The 18,134-nt window shown below is 38.3% G+C and overlaps 1 protein-coding gene across 9 annotated transcripts in view; it reads left to right on the top strand.

Annotated features, from left to right (window-relative positions):
• The first annotated feature begins 890 nt into the window (after positions 1 to 890).
• The window catches only part of CTNNA2 (catenin alpha 2), a 1,089,251-nt gene continuing 1,072,007 nt past the window's right edge, over positions 891 to 18,134 (top strand). For 4 of the 9 annotated variants that reach the window (XM_070573725.1, XM_070573723.1, XM_070573722.1 and 1 more), the window contains exon 1: positions 891 to 1,363. The gene's annotated coding sequence lies outside the window, so the exon portion shown is untranslated. Of the gene's footprint in view, positions 1,364 to 1,717; positions 1,737 to 18,134 lie in introns of those variants that run through there. The other 5 variants (XM_070573724.1, XM_070573721.1, XM_070573720.1 and 2 more) reach the window with 2 other exon arrangements.

Here is an 18,134-nt window from a genome sequence, read left to right as displayed (position 1 = left end):
GTCAGTGAAGAGGAGTGTGAAAAATACATGCGCCGAGTGATATAAAGCCGTACAAGTGTCGGCATGAACAAACACATTGATGCCGGTGGCCGAGGAGACCGAGGAGACCAGACAGGTAGCATGCAGCATCACTTGTGTCATACCAAACTGCCATAGGTTTTCTTTGTCTTTATTTTTCTCTCTTGATCAAAAAAAAAAAAAAGTCATTTGGCACTGAAGCAGAACAAAGGTAACTGTAACATGTTTCACATTTGATGTAGCTGTGCACTTTCTTCGGTTCTAGCGCATCTGTAACAGTTACGTTTCAGCCCTAGGGAGTGGTGACGGGTAGAGTACATACTCCCCGCAATCTCTATGTAAGCTCTCCAACTAAGGTATAACCTCCCCGAGGACAAACACCGGATTTTAAACATTTTCGAATATTTCAAAATGCCTAAGTAGAGTGCCTGGTACAAATTAGGGGTTCAGTTATATTCTTTGAATCAATAAAAGAATCACAATGTCTTCCACAGAGGCAGCAGTCAACAAAGGCTTGTTAAATGAGCAAATGCTCCATTTGTTTTAATACTTCTATCCTTTTCTAGGTCCTTTTAAAGTCTGATTCTCCTCCCTTTGGGACTCTAGGTCTCAACAAACGTCCCTCCCGAGTCAGTCTACCTCCCCGCACAGGGGCTCTGCTCTTCTCCTGCCATGTGTCCGCGCCCTCTCGGGCTCACCCTTTCTTCCTACTCGGCAACCCCCGTCACCTTCTCCCCACCAAGACCTCTCCCGCCCCGGGTCTCTGTCCCGGGTCCTCGCGGCTCCCAGAGGCTGAGCTCTGGTCCCCGCCCGCAAAGTAACGCGGTTGTCATGGACACGGCACCTGCGCCCTTCGGTGGTGCCCCTTCGCCGCCGTCCCCTCCCCCCACCTGCGGCGCAGAGCCTGTCTCGCTTCCCCAGCTCCGCCCTCGCCCCGCCCGCTCCGCGCTCCCCAGGCCGCGCGCGCCCGCGTCCCCCCTACCCCGTGCCTCCCCCAGCCCCGCGGAGCCACGGAGGCCGCGGGGGCGCGCGAGCGAGCAAGCGGCCGCGCCTGCGCACTGACTGCCTCCCCTAGCGGCGATCCGGGCCGCTGCCGCTCGAGCTTGGGCAGGACGCGGGGCGGGCGGGGGGAGGGGGGAGCGGCTTCGCTTCCAGCCCCGAGTGAGGCGGAGACCCAGGCTGGCGGGCGGAGCAGGAGGCACCGCACCTCGGCCAGAGGCGGCTGCAGCAGCTGCTGCCCTCGTCCCCGCCGCCGCCTCTCCAGTTCCTTCTGTGATTACCGCTCCAGCTGCTGGGAACCGGCGAGAAAGAGGAGGAGGCGAGAAACTCCCACCGACCCACAGAGGTGAGTCCCAGACAGAGCATCCTCCATCCTTGCCTGCCTCCTTCCCTGCCTCCCTCCCATCCTCTCTATCCTCCCCTCCCTCCCGGCTCCCCAACCCTCCCGCCCTCATCCTTCCCAACATCCCTCTCTCCTCTCCCCTCCTTTCTCTCTTCTAGCCTTTCTTTCATCCCTTTCTTCCTCTCTCCCAGCCCCACTTCCTTCCCACCCTTTCTTTCTTCCTTGTCTTCCTTTCAGCCACTAGTCCTAGAGCGCAGCTCTGCATCCCTTTCCTCTTGTCTCCATCTCTTTATTTTCCCCCTTCTTCACCCCTTCCCCGGTGGGAGATCCTCTGCCTGCTACAACTGTCCGGATTCAGGGGCTTCCAGAAAATTGGGTACATATATTGAAAGACACACTTTTGCACAGCTGTTGCCCTGCAGGTCCCTAAATTATTTGGATTAAGGGTCAAGTTGAATAGAGTACTGGGAACTGGAAGGCGAAGAGGGTCGAGGAACAATCTATGGATTTGTGCTGTATTAGGGTGGGGGTGGGGAGAGTTGTCACTTAGATATGTTGCCAACACCCCTTACACCCCTCTTTAGCAGTTTCTTTTTTCCTCCTGAGAATTGCATATTCCCAGTGCGTGTCTCACTAATTTAAAATCCAGCTTTCCCTGCTTTGATTGTCTCTCTGAGAAGCCACAAGGAAAGAAGAGAAGAGAGGAAGAGGGGAGGGGAGAGAAAGGGTGGTGGCAGTGGCCGCTGGTATCCTTTTCCCCTAGGCCTCTTTGGGTTGATATTTTCAAACGACCCGCCTAATATTTGGCTTGGAATTGAACCCATGTGCCCTTAGTCCTGTCACTATCTACTTCAAAGGCAGAAACTCTCTAAACTTTAATGCGTGTGCACCACAGCGTTATTTATGGAATGTTTTGGTCAATATACAAAACACTAAGGTAGACTGATTTGGCAAAATAGGGAGCAAAAGGGTGGAAGAGATGCACTTTTGTTCATTATGGGTTAACTTCTAAAGGAGGACAATGGAGAGACAGTTTTTGGAGTAATGAGGTTATATTCCACAGGCTTATAAATATACCATTTTGATAGTGTTAGCTGTCTTACAGCCTTTCACAGGTACCCTTACCCCTTCTCATCCACCTTACGGGGATTGTGAAGATGTTTGAAGAGAAACATGCTGTGTGGTTCTGTTTGTGGTTTATACCAATGGAAAAATTGAATTAGCTCCGGGACCATTATTAGTAATTTAAAATTTCAGATTTTGCACCACTTATTTTCACCAAATGATATATTTTACTTTGCATTCTTTAACTTACACTCTAAGCCCTTTTATTATATATATTAACAGTAATTTGGCAGTCTTCCTTTTTGCAAGCATTGCTGCTGAAAAGTTTATTCATACATGGCGGGACAGCCATGCCTCAGAATGTTTAGTGTATTCATCATTTCAGAAAGGTCCAACAAACAGTATAAGTATAAATCAGAAATGGAGTATTTAGAAGCCTGTATTTTACCTTATCTGTATTCTCCTTTTAAAAAACCAAAAACCTTAATATCTGTAGAATAGCTGTGTTTTATGTTTAATGAATGTGTGGGGAGGAACTGAAATTAATGGCAGATTCAATGAAGCTGCCAATAAGAAACTATACTTTGGAGCAAATTATTGATTTTTTTCTTTTCATTTAAATTATGATATGCCAGGAGTGCAATATGTGCTTTTGCATTTTATGAGGATGTAAAGTAGAAGTTTGGATGAAGAGAATTACCTTCCAGAGTGATTGAGTGCTGATTTGATGAAGAGCTGATACAGTTAATCATCTGAATCAGCTTTTGGGAAGTGTGTGATATTAGAAATGATGGACCCACCCCTTGCCCCAACTCCCTTTGGTAGGAATGCAATTCCATTAATGGCTTGGCTGACTCTTAAGCCATGTGGCAGAAGCTTGGTTGAATTATCAGTGTTACCAACATCCTGATGCGCAATTGCAATCGACCCTGTCTGTAGTTGAGCGGTTACATTAATAGTGAACACAGTTGTAGTAGGGGTGTTTGTTGTTGTTGTTGTTCCTTTTCCTGGAATGCCTGATGCTAGTGAAAGCCTTTGGTAGTAATTATATATGACTATAAGTAAGTTTTATCCTAATTTACTTTCAAATGACTTTTTCCCTTCCAACATCTCTACTGCTCTTTCTTTGTGGGGCTACATAGTTGTAAGTATGGGGAAGAAGCAGCCCCCTCAGTCAGCCCTGCTCTTTATTTATTGCAGTTTTGCTGCACAGAGTAATGTAGGTGTATGCCTCAGTTTTTAATACTGCACTTACTATGGAAAGAAAGGTACCTTTTATTTGTCTCTTTTGTAAATATCCATCCACTTAGGGAAAACAAAATATACAAGGTGATTAAAGAATAGAAAATAAAATAACATTTGTTTACAGCAAGATTTTGAGAGATGAGTAAAATTAACAAGATAGGAAATAAAAGAGGAATTAGTGTCTTTAAAAAAGCAGCCTGCTACTCTGACCATAATCCAGTTTACAGATAAAGGCCAACTTCCTCTGAAGAATTTGATTTCTTGATGCCTCTGTCTTTAGTTGACTGGACCTTTAAGAATATGGTACAGATAAAGACCCAACAGAACATGTCATGGACCCAAGGAAATATCTTGGATACGTTTTCTGTGCCTCCCTTCCTCAGAACTCTTAAAACCTGCCCAACACCGTGTTAAGTGGTATGAGGTATTGGAAAGAAGTAAAAGACACTCTCTGACCTTAGCTGACAGTGTAGTTGAGGAGAACAGGCATTTGCGTGAGGTCATATTTCACCATGGCAAAGAACAAGATCTTTGCAGAACTTTAGGCTTGAGTGCATACTCTACTTAAGTAGTAGAGTGTTGTGCCCTTGCTTGCTATCGAAGTCTCTTTCCTCGTTTACAAAATGGGAATTATGGTAGCCTCTGATTGCTTTAAGGGTTAAATGTGTGAAGCACATTACTTGGTACAAACAAAGCATGTTTTGGGTACTGTTATTATAATTAGGAGAAATGGTTTAAAAACAATCCAAGATAATATATGATTATGTACTGGAAAGAAATGAAGAGCAAGTTAAGTGTTAGAGGAATTCCGAAGAGGACAGAGATTGATGTGGCCAGGGAAAGATGATCTTCAGGAGTAGCACTGGAGCTGGGGCAGAGACTTCTCGGAAGCATTTCATGCAGGGTGGGTACCGCAGCTGGAACAAAAGCAGAAAGAGAAGAGGAAGCACAGTGTGTTTGGAAAGACTAGTGGCATATTTGGTATACTGGTGAGTGTATGAAAAAGAGTTAAACATATAAAATCAAGAGTAATTACATTATCACTTGGGATAAGACACCTTGTTGTAGTGTGGGATCCCTTTCCTCACAGAGTGTTCAGCTACCCAGGGAAGCTTGTTTGCCTTCTTTCTCACCCAGAGCCCCATCCCAAGACACAGAATCCAAGGTCTCCGTCACAGTGAGGACCCAGAGTATTCTTTTTATTCCTTTTCTTTAAACTTTGATGTAGAGAGAAAACTTGACCTTTCTAAACAACAAAAATTTAGTATTATGGTTATCACAACTCTCTCTTGTTTTGCCTCAAGCCATGAATATTCAGGAACCATATCTTGGAGAATAATAAGCAGGATTATTTTATTTTGACATATATGAAGCCAGTAATTGTTAGGGTAATTGTATTTCCAGCAACTTTATTTTTATTTCATTGTTGACTTTTCCTAATTACTACGGTTCGTTTATTTTTTTTTTTTTGGGGTGTTCAAGATTGTTAATTATTCCAAATGGATTATGATCTTTGAAGTGTTTTACTGGGAGACTAAGGTATGATGATGACACAGAATCTGTCTGGGAACGTGCACTGAGCAAGTTAAATATCTGCTCAATGTGGGGTGACAACAGCTCACTGGCTATGTCTGTTGGTACACCTTTATTTTTGGTTGGTATTCATTAACTGTTTTGAAATATATATCCATTAAATGTTTATTCGCCAGCATGAGTGATATGAATTATTTTACCAAAAAAAGGATTTGTAGAAAATTTTACCTGCAAGTTACAAGTGTCAGTATTTATAGGGCTCATATTTAACCCATTTTAATAGATAGACACACTTTCATGGCTTTCTCAAAAATAGTGAAATGCTCTTCTTATACTTATTATTTTGTAGTTATAATAATACACAAAATCGGTCTCATGAATATTATATAGTTATAAAGAGGAATGTATTTCTAAAAGTTAGCAGTTTAATAGGCTTTAGACTATAGCATTTTTATTTTCTATTTTGAGATTTTTCTCAATATTCTGATGTTTTAAAGATTCAGCGGATCTAAATAAAACATTTTTAAATGGCTCACTTTTAGTCAGTTTCATATTAAAACACCAGTCATTTTGGACAAACTTTACTTTTAGACATTTGTATTTTCTTTTTAAGTGAATTTTTACTTTGGAGATGAATTCAAACTCAACCACAAATATGCATTCTACAACTCTTTGACATTATTACTTGTAACACATTATAAAAAACACAAAGTGATAGTCTGACTTTATAAAGCTTAATTTTATAGGGCTTTTATTCCATTTTATGTAAAGACTGTATCTGTTTATACAACTCTTAGCTATTATTTTTCAGATGTGAAGACAATGTGCATTAACAGGAGTGAAAAAAGCAGTTGCATTCCCCATAAGTTAAGGTGGTGACCAAATGGAGAGACAAATGAATTAATTTTCTCCCATCTCTTGAGCTGAAAAATTTATAGCTGTCTGTTCCATTAGGGGTTTTCTATATTTTTGCTGTCATGCTGATACAATCCATGTTTTAGTTGTTTTAAACCATACACACACACACACACCGTATGTATATTTCAGTTAACAGTCTTTAAAACTGGATTGTGGATGAAAAAAATACATATGTAAAATCAAATATTGGTTTTTCAGTATCTTGCTATTTTGTTTGCTCGGCTTTTTAGGGGAAGCCAAGCAATACAGCGCTCGCGGGAGTTGCCTGATGGCATAGAGATCCAAACCAAGTAACATCCTAACTTGCTCCAATGTTCCCACATGAAATGAATGGACATGCCACTGGGGTTGGGGTAAAATGAATAATCTAAATTTACCAGATCCCAAGGCTTCTAGGACCACAAAAGAAAATTGATAGGACACTTTTGGTATGTTCATGTTCTATAAATTTGGCTTATGTTGTTCATTACATATCTGCAGTAATCCAAGATCTTTTTTTATGGTGCCTTGATGTTTCACAACTAAAGCCATGAACTCTTGATGGAGATATGCCAATTTTCTCACAACCTACCTAGAAACCACAATGTTTCCATAAATGACCTGAGGATCTGGTGTTCCCATCTGATTGTAATTGTGCTCAGGCAGGGTTTGGTGAGAATCCAGTCTTCCAACTTTATCTTAAATTTGTAGGTCCTGAAGCAGTTGTTAATGCATCTTTCAGTAATGAGGCAGACATGTCCACTAACTATCTCAGAAAGAGCTAATTGTTCTCAACCGTTTCTAGGAAAGGATATCTCACAATTCTTGAGGGTTTGCTACTTGTTTTCATGTCTTTTCTTCAGGCATTGATACCTGCCAGAATAAGTTCACAAAATATGCTTTTTTTCCCCTCTAAGATGCAGAAATGGCATAAAGAAGTATATACAGAAATCATTAGGAAAAAATGTCTGCATGTAAATTTATCCTTCTATTAACTTATGCTTTCTATGTATTTTTTTTTTATCAAAAGGTATTTTTTAAATACCTGCTCTGTGCAGAGCATTGGGCTAGAGATTATAATTTTATAAAAGCGCTCAATCAGAAATCAGGACCCTGGGCTATTCCTCTAGGTTTTCAACCAACTAACTAGTTAGTTAAATGACTCAACAAGCCTCAGACTCTCCAAGGCTTATTTATTTAATCTGTATTTTAGGTGACTTGGATTAGATGATATATAGAGTGTCTTCTAACTATAAAATTCTAGAATTCTACATGTGACTTTGCCTTAAAATTTCAAGGCGTAATCACTTACTTCTGACTGTGTTCTGTTTGTTTTTTCCTTTGGAAACATAAACTGCTGCTACACGAGAGAAAGCTTCACCTTCAGCAGTATAGGCTTTTCCTTTCCCAAGAAAATTGCAAATTTAGCTTCACAGAATCTCTGGGCCAAGGGAGAACTAAGGAACATTTCCCTTTCTTACCTCTCTATCCTTTCTTCTGTCTCCTTTTTTAAAATCCTTTCTGGGATGGAAGCACAAGTCAGTGGCTACCTCCATTAAGGGTCTAGCCCCGTGCGTAATTGGCTTGTTTGAGACTGTATGGTATTTATGAATTTAGAATAGGTAATATTTATTTAAGAAGTTATATATACTCTAAGGTTCTTATTTTTGCCTCAAGTACAGCAAAGTCTTGTTTATCCCCTAAATCCTACCCCATAGGACTCTGTGACCGCCAGTCTTTCTACTTATCCACCTCCAAATTTCCATTAAAATTTTTTGTAGTCAAATTTGTTGAGGTATGTTTTATATATAATCAACTGCATCCATTTTAAGTACTGTTGTGTTTTGACAAATATACCTGTGTAACCACCACTGCAATCAAGATGCAGAATATTTCCACTGCCGTAGAAAGTTTCCTTTTGCTTAATCTGCTTTCCATCTCTATAGATTAGTTTTTCCTGTTCTAGAAATGGATATAGATTGAATCATAAAATATGTACACATTTTTATCTCCTTCTTTCATTGAACATAATGTTTTTGAGATTTGTCTATGATTTTGAGTATATAAACTTCTGGAAGAAAATCTGGAGAAAATCTTTATGATTTTGGGTTCAGCAAAGATATCTTAGATAGAACCCAAAAAGCACTAATTATAAAATTCAGAGGAAAAAACACTAGATTTTACCAAAGTTATAAAAAGAAAACTTTGGCTCTTCAAAAGGCACAAGATTTGCTAGATCTCTGTTTCTCTATTTCTATCTCTATAGGTCTGACAAAGAACTAATTGTTCTAATTGTATATAACAGTCTTGCATCTCAATAAGACCACAAACCATCCAACTAAAAAATTAACAAGATTTTGGAAGAGATATTTCACAAAAGGATTTATGCAAATGGCCACTGAGCACATGAAAAGGTATTTAACTCCATTATTCACCGAAATAATGAAATTTTAAAACCACAATATGATACCACTGTACAAACACTAGAATGGCTAAATTTGAAAAGACTGACAATACCAAGTTTTGAAGAGGACATGAAGCAACTGAAACACTCACATGTCATTGCTGGGAGTGTAACACTTTGGGAAACAGTTTGGCAGTTTCTCTTAATGTTAAAAATACTCTTGCCATACAGCTCCGAAATTCTACTCCCAGGTGAAATGAAAACATATGTATAAAGACTTTTACATGAAAATTAATAGCAGCTTTTTTCATAATAGCTTCAAACTGAAAACAACCCAAATATCTGTTCAATTCCCATGTTAAAGTTACTCTTTTGAAATAGAAAACAAAGCTGCTGCTATATTTTTTAGAGATGTGCTGTTTACTATATAGAGATGGCCAGCCAAGGAAAGGGAATACATTCAAAATGGTTTGTAAAAGGGTTAAGAAATCCAGAGGATGGGCAGCTCCAGGTGCCAGATGGAGTCTTAGCTTTGCCTCAATGCCCTTCTCTCCACTTTGCCCCTCTGTGTCTAAACCTCATCCTCGGCCGGTGGTGTGATGGCTTCTGCAGTTCGAAGCACACCATCATGCAGCAGCAGTGTCTCTTCCAGAAAAATTAGGAAACCTTTTCCAAAAGTCCTCCCTTACCTCTTATCTCACTGGCCAGCACTGGATCCCATGGCCATCCCCAATCCAGTCAATGTTACATAAATGGAAAGAGAATACCATGCATGATAGAGTAATCAGGACCCACTTGCTGGGGCTGGGGCTGAGGTCAGCTTTCCCTGAAGCCCATGGCTATGTGGAGGAAGTGAAGGGGATAGATGAGCTGACTGGCAGTTCCATTAAGAAAAGTCAAGGGGGAAATGAATGCCGCATAAGCAAGCAGCAGTGTTTGTTACAGTTTGATTTAGAGGCCTGCCTTGATGTTCTCAGTCTTGTGGGAAGGAGACTGAAGCAGAAAGCTAGGATTGTAGTCTTAGCTTGTTGTTGTGGGAATGTGTGCAAAAACAGGTGAGAGAGGGTACCCTAGGAAAAGAGGAAGGAAGGAATTTAGATCTTAGCCCAAAGCATGAACTGGATGGGGAGGGATTCTGGACCCAAGGGAATAATTGAAAGTGGGCAAGCATAAAAATAGTGACAACAGAGCCAGGCCTGCTGCGGCCCATGGAGTTGGGACAGGAGGCAAAAGTCAGTGCTGGCAGTAGTCTGGAATCCAGGCAGGCAAACTCGATTGCAGTTTGCCCATCTGTGAAATCAGGACCTCAGGCAAGAAGATTTTCATGTTTTGCTTGTTAAGGCAGAAGCTAAAACAGTAATTATTCTCCTTTTTTTTTTAGGTATTCTCAACCACTTTAGATTCTGTGTCAAGGCTAGGAGCCATACCTTCGTTTTTTCTAATATTCCCCTGTTACATCACTGGGCCCGCATTAGTTCCTTAATAAATCCTAACTGATTGAATTAAGTCTGAACTCATTCTATCTTTGAACAAATCCTACAGATTTCTGGTTAAGCAAATGTAGCGTTCGTTCATCAAATGCTTTCTTACAAGTTTTTAAAGCCACTGTTTTGGGGGACACAGTCCTGGACCCAGATATGAGTAAGATGCAGTACTTGACTTCATGAGTTGACAATCTAGTAGACAGCTTAATACCAAAAAGAATATGATAGAGTGCGTGGTACAGTGTGATACTGACTCCACCGTGTCATAGGTCAAAAGTTCAGGTGGACACAGAATCAGAAACATTTCTCCAGCAATGGATGGGAGAGAAATGCAGGGATCACCTTGTACTATATTAGTACTTTTTAATTCAGTCCTGCCTTGGTCTGGGAACTGGAACAGGGCTGAGCCTGCAGGAAGATAGGATCAATGAGCACAGCAGTGGGAGAGGTGAAGTCACATCCAGGAGAACTGAAGCTCGGTTCCTGATCTCTGCTCAGTAGGCAGCTGAAAAGCGGGATGGGAGTGAAGGGGAGAGGCTGGGAGTAGAGAGATACTCTGGCATTATCTGTACGGAGGTATCTCAAGAATGCAATAACAGAAGATACATTGTTTCAAAAAGAACGTTTTGTTTTTTACACTTGCAGCAATAGGTGCTCGTTGTAGAACATCTAGAAAATAACCAGAAAAAGAAAGTTGAAAATAAAAATTACTGTGGTCCAACTATCCAGTGAACATTTGGTGAATTTCTAGGATTTTTTTTCCCCTAGGAGTATATCTCGGTTTATCAAGTAGAGGTCTTTTTAAAGTGTAGCTGACATCATAGTATATGTAATTTTGTGTCCTGTTTTTTTAACTAAGCATAGCTAAGCATTTCCTGGGATAATAACTCTTTTTCCTCCACATTAATTTCTATGTGACATTACATTGATTGGAATTTAAATTTCCAGCTTTTAACTATCTACAGATATAAAATGTTTGCACTGATCTTTCAAGTTTGAGCTGTGTCCTGGGCAGAAGATTAACTGTGGGGGCGCCAGGAGAGTGCTTCAAAGAGGTAGATGGTTAATGTCTATGTAGCGAGATACAGGTTTTTACATTTACTTAAATGGTAACATGGTGTTCTGTACCTCATTTTAACTTCACACATAGCTTAGCTGGTAGCATGAGTGTATACACTGTTGTCTTTTAACTGCTGCCTGTTATTTTATGGTGTGGTTGTACTGTGGTTTATTTAATCCTCGTGTTTTCATAGACATTGAGTTTGTTCTTGCTAATTTGCTGCTTCACACCTGCTGTGGTGAACATCCTTATATAGGTGTCTTATCCACATGTACTAGTGTATTTTTTAAAAGAGTAGACTGATAATTGTAATTTTGGGGTCACGGAGTATGTACATTTTAGATTTTAATGGTTGATGCCTAATGGCCCTTCAAAATGGTAGTACCAGTTTACATTCCACCAGCAGATGTGAAAGTACATATTTCCTTACCCTTTTGCCGATATGTGATAATTTCAAACTTGTAAAAGTTTACTATGAATAGGTAAGAATGGTATTTCTTTGCTTTATGAATTTGTTTCTGTGATTTCTAGAGAGGCTGATTATCTTTTCATTTGTGTTTTGGCCTGATGTTTTGCTTCTGCTGTGATGAGTAAGTTTGTATCTTTACCCATGTGCTTCTTGTGGATTATTTATCTTACTTTAACTTATAGGACTTATTTATATTCTATGTGTATGAAGAAAATTGTTGTTGTTTCTGAACCAATGATGTACTGTTATGACTGTTATAGCTTGTAATGTGATGTGATACCCAGTAAGTGAGGATTTTTCCCTTTCTGAAGTTCCTTATCTGTTTTTGTACCCGTTCTTCAGAGGGATGTGATAACCAGGTTATCAAATTTCATAAATGACACCCTTGGTATTTTGACTGGTATTGTATTTAATTTAAGATAATTTGATGGAGAAGTAAAGACTTTCTAATTCATAATCTTTCCATTTGCGCGTCTCTTCATTTATTGTCTTTTTTATGTCCCTTGGTATCAAAAATTGTTTTCGTCATAGAAGAAAGTCTTTCTCGTTTCATGTTGAGTTTATTACCATCTTGTTTATAGTTTCTATGGCTTTTGGGAAAGGGAGTGTTTTTCTTTTATGTTTTCTAAAAGGTTATTGCCGACGTAGAAATTATTCCTTTTGATTTTTGTCTTTGGTCTTATAGCTGGTCACCTTGTTGAAGTACTTTATTAGTTAAAAATTTTGTTCTTTTCCTTCTGTTTTTCTTACCAATTTGTACCACCTCTTTATATGTTAAGATAACAGTTTATGTTTCAAGTATATGTATATACGTGAAAATGATAAAATATAATACTCATATTTTTTCTTTTAGTTTTTTTCTAATTTTAAATTAAAAATGTTTTTCTAACTTAGATTTAGTGTGAAGAGTCATTCTTCATATATGAAATACACGATGCTGTGGTCTAAACACACCTTTCATTTTTAAAATTATTCTCAGTATCTAAATTTCCATAGTAACCCAAATGCATTATTATATTTATACCAATTTCAGTTTATTTGTAAACCGTTCTCTATGGAGTAAGTGCAGTAAATACATGGGTTTCATATACTCACTTCCAAATATTTACTTGGCACTTTTCTAGGCCTTCATGAATATTTCATAGTGATGAATTGTTTTTTGTATGTGACTCTTTAAAGGCGCGGGCTGTGTCTTTTCTAGATCTTGGACTGAGTTGAGTGAGCAGTGTTCAGATGATGGTGATAACATGCTTATGATAAAGCTTATGATATTAAACTTTTAAAAATTTATCTAAATGACTTTGCTCTTTGGCTATCCGATACTTTCAATATTATTTGTCGTCATTTTCATATCGAAGCTGTTACGCTACATACCATCTCCATCCTATGTGCAGCAGTGTTTGTTAGAAATGGATAAGTACTAAGACAGCAGTCAGTTCAGCACCGCTAAGAAGCTTTGAAAGTCTCCGGTTCTTGCCCAGAATTTAATTTTTTTTGGCACTAGATCTTTTTCAAACTTCAGGGGAAGCTTAACTTTGGTATTATTTTCATGATCTTCTATTATTATGAAAAATGGTTATTTTGGAGGGAAACCTTTCACTGATTCTGCAAATTGAAAAAATGGGTAGATTGCCTTGAACTGTAATTATTCCTCTTGTCTAGGCTTTATGCGTACATATCAGTATTGATTTATCATTAATGAACCCATCACCTTAAAATCCTGTGATCTACACTAAGATGTTATAAGTAGATGATATAATTTATTATTGAAAACAGGTATTTTTCTATGTGGAATATTAATTGAGTATGGATGTGAAATTAGTATCAAGTGGAAAGTCATGATGTATAAAATTGTAAGTTACTTTTATTAATGCTGTCACCAAATCTAGTTTTTAAAAATGTGGTTAACTTTGTAATAGTTCTGTCTTTTCCTAAAGAATTACACCCATAAGTAAGAGTTACAATAATACTAATATCATAAGTTTGAATAAAGATATCAATGAGCAGCATATAGCTGTTTTTTGTGCTGACTTGCTTGAATAATATGAAATAGGTTTGTTTAGCTGATGAAATTTCCTTGATGCCTGGCTGCCTTTGGAAAGAATTTGTTTGCTGTTGCTGTTAGGAATAGCTGACCTCTTAAATACAGGTGTGTTACATTTTGTTGTTGCTCGTCTTAACTTATATTACACAATTGTTCTTAACTGAAACAAGTTAATGTATATAAAATTCTCCTGGTTGAGTATTTATTTAAAATATTTTATGTCAAAATTATAAATGTGTGACATTGCAAAAAGTTTTATCAGGTAGAATGTTAACTTTGAACAGATTTTATTTCTGTTCTTATTATAATTATAAAACAACTTATACTGTTACTATTTTGCCTTTCATGTAAGAAAGTGCAAATATTTAGTAATGTAAAAATATCGGAGACTTGTATACTGAAAATTCCAAAACATCGTTGAAAGAAATTGAAGACCTAAATACATGGAAAGACATTCATGTTTACAGATGGGAAGACAATATTGTTAAGATGGTCGTATTCCCCAAATTAATCTACAAATTCAGTGCTATACTATCAAAATCCCAGCTGCCTTTTTTGCTGAAATTGACAAACTGATCCTAAAATTGATATGGAAAGCAAGATTAGCAAAAAGCAGTTTAAAAAAAGAACAAAATTGGAGGATTCACACTTCTCAATTTCAAAGCTTACTACAAAACTACAGTAATCAAGACTGTGTGGTACTGGCATAAGCAGAGATATGTAGATCCAAGGAACAGAATTGAGTATCTGTAAATAAACCCATACATTTATGCTCAGTTTATTTTTCAACGAGGGTAATAAGATAGTTCAACTCGGGGGAAAGTAATCTTTTCAACTAATAGTACTGTGCCTACTGAATGTTTACATGCAGAAGAATGAATTTGGACCCCTGTCTCACACCATATAAAAAAATTACTCAAAATGTACCATAGATCTAAGTGTAAGAACTAACTGTGAAACTCTTAAAAGAAAAATTGGTGTAAATCTTCTGACCTTGGATCAAGCAATTTTATCTTAGATATGAAACCAAAAGCAAAAGCAACAAATGATAAAATAGATAAATTGGACTTCATCAAAATTAAAAACTTTTGTGCATGAAAAGACACCATCAAGAAAGTGAAAAGACAATTTGCTGAATAGGAGAAAATATTTATAGTTAAGAGTCTAGTATCCAGAATATATAAAGAATTATTATAACTTAATAATGAAAAGACAAATACCTAAATAAAAAATGGGCAAAAAACTTGAATCGCTATTTCTCCAAAGAATAATTACAAGTGGCAAATAAGCACATGAAAAGATGCTCAGCATCATTAATCATTAGGAAAATGCAAATCTAAACCACAGTGAGATACTTATTCATACTCACTAGGCTGGCTCTAAGAAAAAAGAGGGACACTATCAAATGTTGGTGCAGATGTGGAGAAATTGCAATCCTCATAGATTGCTGGTGGAACTGTAAAATGGTGCAGCCACTTTGGGAAATAGTTTGGTACTTCCTCAAGAAGTTGAATACAGAGTTACCTGTGACCCAACAATCCCTCTCCTAGGTGTATACCAAGAGAAATGAAAACATCTATCCATACAAAACTCTGTACACTTATATTCATAGCAGCATTATTCATTATAGGCAAAAAGTGGAACAAACTGATGACTCTACTGAAGCATGCGTAAACAAAATGTGATATCTCCATACATTGGGATAATGTTCTGTCATAAATGGGAATAAATACTGATACGTGTGAAAACTTGGATAACCTTGGAAACATTTTATGCAGAAGAAGCCAGGTGCAAAACATCATGTGTTATATGATTCCATTTATATGAAATGTCTGGAATAGGCAAAGCTATATAGACAGAAAATAGAGTAGTAGTTACCAGAGTTGGGGGAAGGGAGTGGTGAGTGAATGCTAATGGGTCTGAGTTTTCTTTTTGGGTGGTGAAAGTTCTGGAATTCGATAGTGGTGATGGTTGCACATACTGGTTGTGCATATACTAAAAAAAAATCACTGAATTATAAATATTAGGGCTTGTGAACTGTATCTCAATAAAAAATGTAAGCAAGTAAATCAGATAATTATTTGTGGTTTTATTTGTTTTTCCATTTAGACAGTAGAAATTACTCCTTGTCATAATTTTAAATCATATGTTTTCCATAAGAGATGAACTGAAAGCTAATATGCATTGTAGAGTAGAATTGTACTGTGGTCATGTAATTGTGAAAACAAATACTTTAAAAAATGATATTTAATCTACTGTGCTCAGATGTAGCCATATATATAGTGGAAAGACATTTTTTAATTGCTTTTTTTAGGTAAGGTGCTCTATTTAGGATACCAAGATAAGTGAGACATGGTTTCTACCCTTAGGATGTCTAAAGATGTAGTAGGAAAGGCAGACCATAAGCAAATAATTAAAGAATATGACAGGGAGTAGAGGTACAGGCAGAGTTCTAGATAGCAATAACGAAGGAATATTTAAGGTCCAACAAATTTAGAAAAAGGTCCAGAAGATTCACATTTGAATGGGAACTTGAAGAACATGTGGAAGTTTCTCATAAACAAAAATTAGGAAATAGCATTCCACGATAAGGAGAAAGCATGATGGTAGGAATGTCACTGTGAATTTCAGGACCAACAAATAACACCGTTGCCAGATTGCTTAGGGGAGGAATGATGCCTGAGAAGGTGGAAAGGATGGCGAAAACAGCACTGATTGTGTGGGAGTTAGGGGACTTAGGTACCATCTAGATGTGAGAGACTGAGGATAAAGGCAAGGACAAGGGTAACTCTGGTTTTTATCACTTGTCCTCCTGGTGTGAAACATAGTTTTGGAGTAAGCTGCTGTTTGGTTTTGGTGATGTTAAATTTGAAGAGCTTACAGGAATTCCAGATGCAGGTCATCAGTGGACATTTATGAATAATGTGTGGACTTTGAGTTGTTTGTATTCAAATTAGAAGTTTTGGAGGAAAGACAGAGGTGACAATTAAAATCGTGGAAGTAGACGAAGTGTCCCAGAGGTTGCATAAAGTGCTATAAGATGTATATGGGCTCTGCAGCTTCAAGAATACCAACACTTAAGGGACAAACAAAGAATGAAAAACATTTGATGGGAAAGAAAATGAGGAGTCATATGAGGTAGTTACCACTGTAGTCAAGGAAATCAGCAAAGTGAAAAAGAAAAAAGAAAACATGGCAGAGAGAGAAATGTTATTCTCACTTCAGACCCTTGGTTCAGATTTTTACCCAGAACATACAGAGGCAAAGAAGGGCAGATGGTAAAATCAAATCTTGCATCTGTTCATTGCTTCCACCTGTGAGGTGTTTTGGATCTGACAGCCAACCAGAGGAAGGAGGGTAAGAGATGGCATAACCAGAGGATGAAGGCTGAAGCCAGGAGGCTCTTCTGTGGCCATCATTCTAGGATTGTGGCAGTAATGCTGTCTAATCTCTGGAGCCCCCGGGGCACAGCTGGTGATCAGATGAGACAGCAGGAAGTGGCCCGATCAGTAGCCAAACAATGACCCCATGACCAATGCATGATTTGCCTAGAAGGCTGGCTGTGGGGGGAGGTTAGATTTGGTTTCTCTTCATCCTGATCTCTAATATTTAAGGCAGCAGAATTTTCCTTCTAGTTACATTTTTCATCTTACAGTAATCAATTATTGGCGTGATTAGCATTTTAAAAATGAATCTTGCCAAACTAACTCTTGTGAGCTTAGTGGTTTGTGCAAAATATGCTTCCAATAAAAGAGGAAGAAGCCATATCTCTTGTTAGGAGTATGTCTCACGTCTCCATCGAAAACAAAGGTATTGCACTAACAGTGTCCATACAACTAGCAGAAGCAGTTTATCAGTAAAGAGGAAACACGTCTCAATATAGCTGGCCCCTGCCAGTGTGTTTTCGACCATTGTTCTGTGCACGTGCAGAGCACTCATGATTTTCTTGTGAGGACTGGAGACAGCAGAGGTGAGTACTCCATTAGATGATTTTCCTCAGCTTTTTCTAAGGTGAGAAGAAAGAGTTTGCCAAGTTTCTGGAGGGGCAAGGTGATCACCAGATACTGTTCAGTGATCAGAGAGGGTAAAGACTAGAGAGAGACCACTGTCTTTGTTAAATAAGTGGATCCTATGTTTATCTTTGCTAAAGTAGCTTCAGACAAGTAGTCAGCTCAGTAATCTGAAATAGTATTGAATCAAGGAGTGATGAGAAAGAGAGAAATCAGAAGCTGTGTGTTTCCAAATACGTTTGGCAGAGTTGGACGCTGAAGGCAAGGAAGTGGGGAGTAGAAAGGGAGGGTTTAGTTTAGTTTGCTTTGTTCTATATGGGAAAACATCCTGAGTACGGAGTTCATTGGCGAATCAGTGTCCCAGAATAGGTGGAAAGCAGTGGGTTTTATAATTTTACCACTTTTTAAAATTTTGTGCTTCCTCTGCATAACTTCTATTATTTCTACCTTATTGCAAAACCCCAATTAGACAAAACTTGGTGGAAGTGAGGAAAGATGTCAGTTATGCCTTGCTTCATATAACAGATGGATTGCTAAAGTCCGATTTTGTAATTATAATCACC

The sequence above is a fragment of the Equus przewalskii genome, chromosome 14 (genome assembly GCF_037783145.1).
Source record: "Equus przewalskii isolate Varuska chromosome 14, EquPr2, whole genome shotgun sequence".
Classification (NCBI taxonomy): domain Eukaryota; kingdom Metazoa; phylum Chordata; class Mammalia; order Perissodactyla; family Equidae; genus Equus; species Equus przewalskii.
The sequence above is the reverse complement of the archived record's forward strand: the minus strand, read 5'-3'. Positions and strand labels throughout refer to the sequence as shown.